General features: G+C 42.2%; 1 long non-coding RNA gene across 4 annotated transcripts; it reads left to right on the top strand.

The window, feature by feature from the left end:
• The first annotated feature begins 1,752 nt into the window (after window positions 1–1,752).
• Window positions 1,753–8,536, top strand: LOC4345382 (uncharacterized). 4 transcript variants are annotated; one of them, XR_010734551.1, is made up of 6 exons: window positions 1,753–2,281; window positions 2,587–2,648; window positions 2,760–3,018; window positions 3,754–3,830; window positions 4,819–5,211; window positions 8,008–8,536. It is a non-coding gene; the product is annotated as an uncharacterized lncRNA (long non-coding RNA). The 4 variants fall into 4 exon arrangements; XR_001548517.3 differs by lacking the exon at window positions 1,753–2,281 and having other exon boundaries at window positions 2,498–2,648; XR_003238277.2 differs by lacking the exons at window positions 1,753–2,281; window positions 4,819–5,211; window positions 8,008–8,536 and adding an exon at window positions 3,913–4,212 and having other exon boundaries at window positions 2,449–2,648.

Raw genomic sequence — 8,536 nt, forward strand, 5'->3', positions numbered from 1 at the left:
ACAAAAGGTTGGTCTCAAGCTAGACAGATGCACATATTGTCATGAAATTGGGGTCACGGGGACGTAAGTTTCTTGCCTACAGCTAGCTATATTTGTTTTTATGGCTGCTCTTCTGATTTCATTAGATATTTAGATGCATGTAAAATTTTGCTCTTATTTCAAATAGTATATTTATTTAATTTCAAGAAATGGAATATACTAAACAGCACCATTTCCCATAGACTGATGCACAAGAAAACAATCAATCCTGGTCGCTTCTTGAGGATTCTTAATTTTTATTTGTTTCCAACAGGGAATTGTTAAGTAAAAAATAGCAATTTTATTGTGAAGAACAGAAGAATGGTGTCTTATGAACTAGATTAGAGCCAACTGGAAGTTAGTAGAAAACCATCATATTCGTTCTTTTTCATGATATGAAGTACACTAATTTTGTCTGGTTTACTGTCATTTACAAATTTCTTAAACATTACACAGAAATAAAACAACAATGTCTTAACTCACATGGGATGGACATGGACTCCATAAAATTTATTAGAATTTGAAATACAAAGCATTATTAATCCCTAAATGATATATATATGGAATAACAAAATCCATGGATCCCAGTAATGGTAGCAACCAGCTGAGTTGCTCTGCTACTAACTGTAGGATTGAGAACTCACATTCTAACTGTGCCTAATTCAATGCTTGCAATTAGTCATCAGCTCGGTTAATATTTGTCTAGCAGTTGTTCTATTGAACTGTACAGAATAACCAAAAAATTAATATATTCATTTCTTACTATGCCACATAAAATAAGCTATAACTTCATTAAAGTCAAAACAGTTCTATTAAAGTCAAGTTCTCTTGAAGCTCCACTTTTCTTATATAAAAGTAAAGTGGACCTAAAAACTTTCAAATATGCATGAACACAATAGCGTTAATAGGGTGTAATGAATTTTCTAGAAATAGCAACACCAATTAGACAAATTAGTGAAATCTAATATCCTCAATGATTGCAGGTACAACATCATCATAGATTCACCACTTACCGTCAACCCAACTAGGATGCTAAGAGGGGCTCCGTAAGTACTTGGTATAGTTAATACCAAAAATCTAAAAATATTCTCATAAATCGAATTTATCCTTTTTCATCCCTCATATAGAGTGCTTGAGTTTAAAGAGGAAAGCTATTCAACAATTGGGGTTATGCCCCCGTTATGGTGGTGCAGACTCAGTAATATGGGGCCAGTTTGGTTTGAGATCTAAATTAGGCTTGCCAATTTTTTGGCAATCTCAACAATAATTGTGTATGTTTGGATTGAAGCCAAATTTTGGCATGCCTATATAACATAGGCCATTTCAATAGCCAAATTAGTTTAATTTGGCTTCAATCCAAACACATGTTGGCCTTCCCAAAAATTAGCATGCCAAAACTTGCCAAAATTTGGCATGGTAAGGCCAACATTGGTCACAAACCAAACTGGCCCATGGTTTTATGTAGAACCATTCTGCACATTCCATCTTGTCAATTGCTTCGAGGAAGGTGATCTCGGTTAGACACAGGTCCACTGCAATTTTGAACTACAGTAAATATGTGTTCAAAGGAAGGAGCATCTATCTACCATACCCTATAGTTCAACAAATAATTACCCTCATTCTTTCATTCATCACTCAAGGGTTCAGATCATCCGTGTAAAATCCAACGCATCAGATCATCTCCACCTCCCCACCTCTGCATTCCCCAGCCCCACGCACATCGATCTCCCCCTCATCCCGCAATCCGCACGCCCTCTCACCTTCCTCCCTCCCTCCCCTAACCGCGTCGCCGCCCTGATCGCCGCACCCGCGATCTCCGCACAAATCCCGCAAGGCCGCCACCCCTTCCAGGCCGCTCTAGACCGGCGTCGTCGCCCGCATCGCCCCCTCCGCTCCGATCCCCATATCGCGAGTTGCAAGCAGAGCATGGGAGGGGAGGGGAGGGGCGCCGTCGTCCCACTGCAGACCGGCCCGTTCCTCGCGCTCTCCTCTCTTGGCCCCCTCCGCGGCCAGGAAGACGTCGCCACCACCCCCTCTATCCGCGACGACGCCACAACCTCCGTCCGCGCCGACCCCACGCTGCCCATGCCGCCGGTCCTTCGTCCACGCACCGCCGCCGCCGATCCTCCTTTCGCGCGCCGCTATCGCTGCCTCCACCGCCGTCCGCGTCGACCCCACGCTACCCATGCCGGCGGCCTGCTGCCCCACATCGTGTTAACACCGGGATCAGGATTCTGGCCATCGTCTCCACGCAGATATAGGAGTTGTGAATTTCCCCCTTTTATCTTTCTTGGTTTTTCTGCTCTCAGTTCTAATAGGCCTACAGATTGTCTGAATCCATTTGAACAAGGTTCTGCACAAATCTTCTGATAGAATTCTGATTTTCACAAAATTAACCGTGGTGGTATTTTACGCATGTGGCAATTTAATTACCAAAATAATAACTATTTCTATCACTCTTAATGTTTAGGTAACCTGCCCAAGTGAATTGTATTAACTAATTGATGTTTTTTTGGGGGGTCTCTGTTGCTGTTCCTGGATGATTCTCTTCTGTTTCATGGTCTGCAGTGCATGGACAGTGTTTACAAGGTAGCCCTATACTCCTATATTCATCACAACATAGTAGGTAGGTGCGTATCCATTTGCTTTAATTCACATAGAAAACTCCCTACAATTGAAATTCACGAATAAGGTGCATATTTTGTTCTCAGCCGCATCACCGTCTGTTTCCGCCATGGCAGCGTGACTCCGCGCGACGGCTGGAGGAGGCGAGGTCGGGCCTGCCCTCCATAGACGGCAGACTCCGCGTGACGGCTGGAGGAGGCGAGGTCGGGCCTGCCCTCCATCGACACTCCACGCCGCCGCAGCCCGCAGCCCCATCAGCGCCGTCGCTCCATCGCCGTCCCGACCTCGAAGGCGAACCGGTTTCGAGTCCCTCGCGCTGCCACTGATCCCAGGGCTCCTCAACCCTGCAAGCCGTCGATCCTGCCTGCGAACAAGGTAAGAGTGCTTCTCGATCCCGTTCCTGTACAATAGGAGGCATACGTGGCATGTTATGGTTCATTCATAGAGATGCATAATGGCTTTATCCCCTTTGTTGACCAAATCCCCATTGTTCATTATTAAACATTGTTCACTGTGCATGGATATCTGTGATGCAAAACTCTAATCCAAAATCTGAAGTCCTTAGTGGTTTACTGTACCTGACAAGCAAACATCTCAAACATGTTTGTAAAAACCTCTCGAAAGTAGAGTAGCACGTTCCTCGACCCTGTTCATTGAGGTAAGTATTGTTTAATGATGCTAATGTATGGTACTGTTAAGCTGATATTTGATGCTACTGAAATATGTAACATATGGACATGAATGTTCACTTCTTTTTTATGTAAAATGTATATTACCTCATTAATATGAGTGCTTTCAAACCTGACACCATCATAATTGGAATATTTGATTATGAGAAAACCCTTATAATTTATCTCTACTGTTCTTGAGAGTTAGAAAAATCTTTCAATACATTTTAGTAGTTTTAGATGCTAAAATTCCAGAAGTTGAAGGCTTATCCATGCAGTTTTAGATTTTTGGTTGGATGGAATTTGGATTCATTGAACATTCTTAAACTATGGCTCTTTTACCATCAAAACTTTACATTTTCCATATCATCTTCGACTGCTTGTAGACAAACAACTACAGAAGAATATCTCATGCTTTTTATGAAACCGGCTAATGTGACAGTATCGAGGGGGGTCTTGGCCGGATCAGTTGCTCATGGCCGGTAGGAGTGAGGAGTACACAGGCTTCCACACTACGAGGTAATCTGCGTGCATGATTCATGTGCCTGTTGGTTTCTCTATCTAAATGATAGTTCATTTTGGTATACCTCCATCATTCCAGGAAACTTCAATGCTCGAGTTGTCGAGCTAGGTTGGGGATATTTGATTCTTTAATCTATATAGGGTTTGGTAGCGTGCACTCAGCCCTTAGGACTTAACATGACAGTAAGTGAGAAAAAGGGAAAACAGTGAGTTTTTGCATCAGGCTGGCTCAACTAAATGATTTTTATGTCCCTTTGGTAATGAAAAGAGATTTTTCTGTTGTATACCATCTCATATGCTCTTAAGATACATTTTGATTTACATAACAATTATGTTTCTATGTGAAAGAAACTAAATATATATTTGGTCATTTTGGTAACTGTTCGTTTAACTTGCATGGCATGTTGACTAAACGAGAATTGGCAACTGGAGGGGACAGTTGCAGTTCAGTGCCTGACTTGGCTGGCTGTAGGTACAAGTATTCATAGTCAACTAATAAACGGAATACATCTCCTCGTGCTAATTGCAGGTCCTTTTCATGACAGAACTTACTCAAGAACGAAATGAAATCTGCATATAGTCAGTAGCAACTAAATTTACATTTTCTGTATGTAAATTTACATTTAGTGTAGGATTTATGGGCAATGGCTGAGTTCGACAATACGAGGGACTTATAATAGGTGTCTCCCCAAGCTGAAAACTGAGCAGATTTTTGTAGTGCTTCTGTAATTAAAAATGCCAACTGACCTATTGATTTTTTTTAAAAAAAAAAACTTTCCTATTGATTAATTAGTGGAGATATTACCTTACTAACATTCTCTTTACCTTTATTATTTTTGACATAATCAATGAGAAGATATGTCTTGACATAATCAAAAGGGGTTGAGATTTCATGAGCAAACAATTAGATAATATTTTCTCAGCCCAGGTTTAGTCCTATTCCCATGCTTCACTGCTTGCTCCACTCCTTTTTGTGACTTGGCAGGTACCATCTCATGAGGTTCGTGGTGGTTTTCGATTCTATTTATGTACAGGTGATCACTTTATGAACAATAATCATCTTGATTTTCCTCCATCAATGTTCATGTTACTTGCTGTTGGTATTGCTAACTAGACTTCGTTTAAGAGAAATTTCTTCTGTTGTTTAGCTACCTTTGGTAGGGTTATTTCACTTCTGAAATTTATTCATTTATTTACCCCATATTTGCTATTTAGACAAAATAGCATGATCTCTCTTTTGTGTCACAAGGTAATATCCCAGCCATCAAGGGGTCTTTGATCTGTTAGTAATCCAGGTCATGGCCTATATTACATGGCCACAGATCCTATGAGGTGGGCTGTATTACATTGCCAGACATCCTATATTACATTGCCACTGGTAGGGGTGAAAACGGTACGGAAACGGACGGAAACAACCTTTATCGTTTTCGTTTCCATATTTTTTTCGGAATCGGAATCGGAATCGGAAACCCCGGAAACGAAAACGGAAACGAATATTATCGAAATCGAAAACAGAGCGAAAACGAACCGGTGCGGATACGGTAACGAAAATTTATCGGAATACAGAAACCCCTCAAACTGAGCTTCAAACTTTTGTGAAGTTCAATTCTCAAGTTTTAACAGTCAACAATTCATTATAAAACACAATTATATGAAGTCTAATTGGTAAGTCTCAACAGCAAAATATATTCTTCTATAACTTCATATAATTTGTATAACAAATATTCTAAAAAAATTACAGCAAAATACCATGGTATAAGGTATAAAGTATACACTATTAGCCCGCAGCCCGCAGCCTCTCTCTCCCTCCACGGGCCGGCTTCCCCTTCCCCTCCTCCCTCTTCGGGCCGCCGGCCCAGCCCTTTTGCTCCTCCCTCGCCGAGAAGTCTATAATGCCTCCTTCCTCTCAATTCAAATATTTTTTAGGGTAGTAAATGATTTCAAATGAAAAAAAAGTCAATAACAAAGTTGTATAACTTATCAAGATCAACAACTTTTGTTTTGGTCATTTTGCTATATGACTTTGTTTCAATAATTTGAATTTGAATTTCAAATTATGACAACTTCAAACAACATTTTTAAATACTAAATGATTTCAAATGAAAAAGTCATCAACAACAAAGTTGTATAACTCATCAATATCTACAACTTTTGTTTTGATCATTTTGCTATATGACTTTGTTTCTATAATTTGAATTTGAATTTCAAATTATAACAACTTCAGACAATATTTTCAAGTACTAAATGATTTCAACTGAAAAAGTCATCAACAATAAAGTTGTATAACTCATCAATATCTATAACTTTTATTTTGGTCATTTCTTCATCCGATAAAGTGATAGTAATATTATTCACAAAATTTACATATATCTCCTATAGTCTATAAACTATATAAGAGATATGTATATTTTGTGAACGATCTTATAAATCACTTTATCGGATGAAGAAATGACCCAAATAAAAGTTATAGATCTTGATGAGTTATACCACTTTGTTATTGATGACTTTTTCAGTTGAAATCATTTAATACTTAAAAATGTTATTCGAAGTTATCATAATTTGAAATTCAAATTCAAACTGTTCAAACAAAGTCATATAGAAAAATAACCAATACTAAAGTTGTAGATCTTGATGAGTTATACAACTTTGTTGTTGACAACTTTCCCATTTGAAATCATTTACTACCCGAAAAATTATTTGAATTTCTTATATTTTAAAATTCAAACTTTATATAGTCCAATCAAACTCGGATGGAGAAATGACCAAAAGAAAATTGGTAGATCTTAACGAGTTCTACAACTTTATTTTTGATAACTTTTTCACACAAGTTCATTTAATATCATAAAATTCGATTCAAAGTTTTAATATTTTAAAATTAATTGTTTTTCCCTCCTCCTCGCTTCAAATTTTTTCATCTCCTCTTCTCTCTCCCTATCCAGATATTTTTACCTCCACTCTCTCTCTTTCTATCCTCTCCCCTCACTCTCTTTCTTTCCTTAACTCTCTTTCTCTCCTCTCCACTCCTCCTAGGGCGGCGGTGGCGGTGGCGGGAGCTGGCGGCGGCGGCGGCGGCACTGCTCGGCCGCCTTGGGCTCCGGCCTGGAGCTGGCGGTGGCGGGGGCGGCGACCTCGGTCGAAGAGTGGGCGGCAACCTCGGGCGGCGGCACCACCGCCATCTCCTCCTCACCGTCGCCGCCGACGACGACGAGGAGCCGACGGGCCAGATCCGGCGGCGACGGTTCTCGTCCCGCCCGGATCCGGCGGCGGCGGACCTCGTCCCGCCCGAATCCGACGGCGGCCTTGGGTGAAGAGTAGCGGCGACCTCGGGCGGGGGCGCCACCGCCATCTCCTCCTCACCGCCGCCGCCGACGACGACGAGGAGGCAACGGGCCAGATCCGGCGGCGACGGTTCTCGTCCCGCCCGGATCCGGCGGCGGCGGACCTCGTCCCGCCCGAATCCGACGGCGGCCTCGGGTGAAGAGTAGCGGCGACCTCGGGCGGTGGCGCCACCGCCATCTCCTCCTCACCTCCGCCGCCGACGACGACGAGGAGGCGGGGGCAGGTGGCGGCGAGCTTGGGCGACGGCTAGGGTTTCTTTTTTTGAATTCTTTTTGGAATTTTATTTTTTTCCGTGATTTAGTGGGTAGCCGGCATCGACGGTGTGGCCAGTGGCCGGCGTCGTCCGCGTCGGCGGCGTCGTCTGTGGTGGTGGCGGCGGCGAAAATGGTGGGGGCGAGGACGGAGCGAGAGAGCCGACTAGCCGAGGACGGCGGCCAGGCGGCCAGCGGTGGCGCTCTCGACCCCTGGATGCGCCGCTCCGCCGCCGCCTCTCTCGATCTCTGATGCGCCGCCTCTCTCGATCTCTCTCTCTCTCTCTCCTCTCTAGGGTTAGCCAGTTAGGGACTTGGGTTGGGCTGGGAACTTGGGGAGGAATTATGGACTATTTGGATGGGCCTTTTTAACTTCGGAAATTCCGACAAACTTTCCGGAATTTTTCCGACCGATTCCGAGTTCCGACGGAAACTGGTATTATCATATTCGATTCCGTTTCCGAAAAAATATTTCCGTTTTCGATTCCGTTTCCGCGAAATTCCGAAAAAATTCCGACCGGCTGATTCCGTTTCCGAAAACAGGTCCGGAATCCGGAAAAATTCCGAACCGTTTTCACCCCTAGCCACTGGCAATGCAGCTTAACGAGATATGGGAATTAATCTGGGAATTTCACTGTAATTTACGCATCTCTGCATGTGGATTTACTGTTATGAAAGATGCTTGTGATTTTCTATACTGATTCGTTTAGTTGTTTCTCATATACAATGGATAGAGTGATTGGGGAGCTAAAGCTGTGTCACCTTCTCTCCAGTTGTATCGAGAGATAAATTAGTGAGATAGGTACTGTCATTAAGAATTTTGCTATTTTGATGTCATGACCACTTATAAAGAGCATGCCCTGTACTTGCCATTTCTTTTGTTTATGGTACATTTTTCAGTGTCATTTAACATTCAAGTACTTCCAAATTGATTCCTTCCTAGCTTCTGAACATACAAGACTCAGAGCTCATATTTCCAATTTGTTTGTATAATCAATATTTTTTAGCATCATGGATGCATATTTAGTGTTTTCTGCACTTGAATCTGTAAATAAACTATATGGTGTCAGATATTACTATGGTGTTTAATATAGAGCACATGTTAATAAGCAA

The sequence above is a fragment of the Oryza sativa genome, chromosome 8 (genome assembly GCF_034140825.1).
Source record: "Oryza sativa Japonica Group chromosome 8, ASM3414082v1".
Taxonomy (NCBI): Eukaryota; Viridiplantae; Streptophyta; class Magnoliopsida; order Poales; family Poaceae; genus Oryza; species Oryza sativa.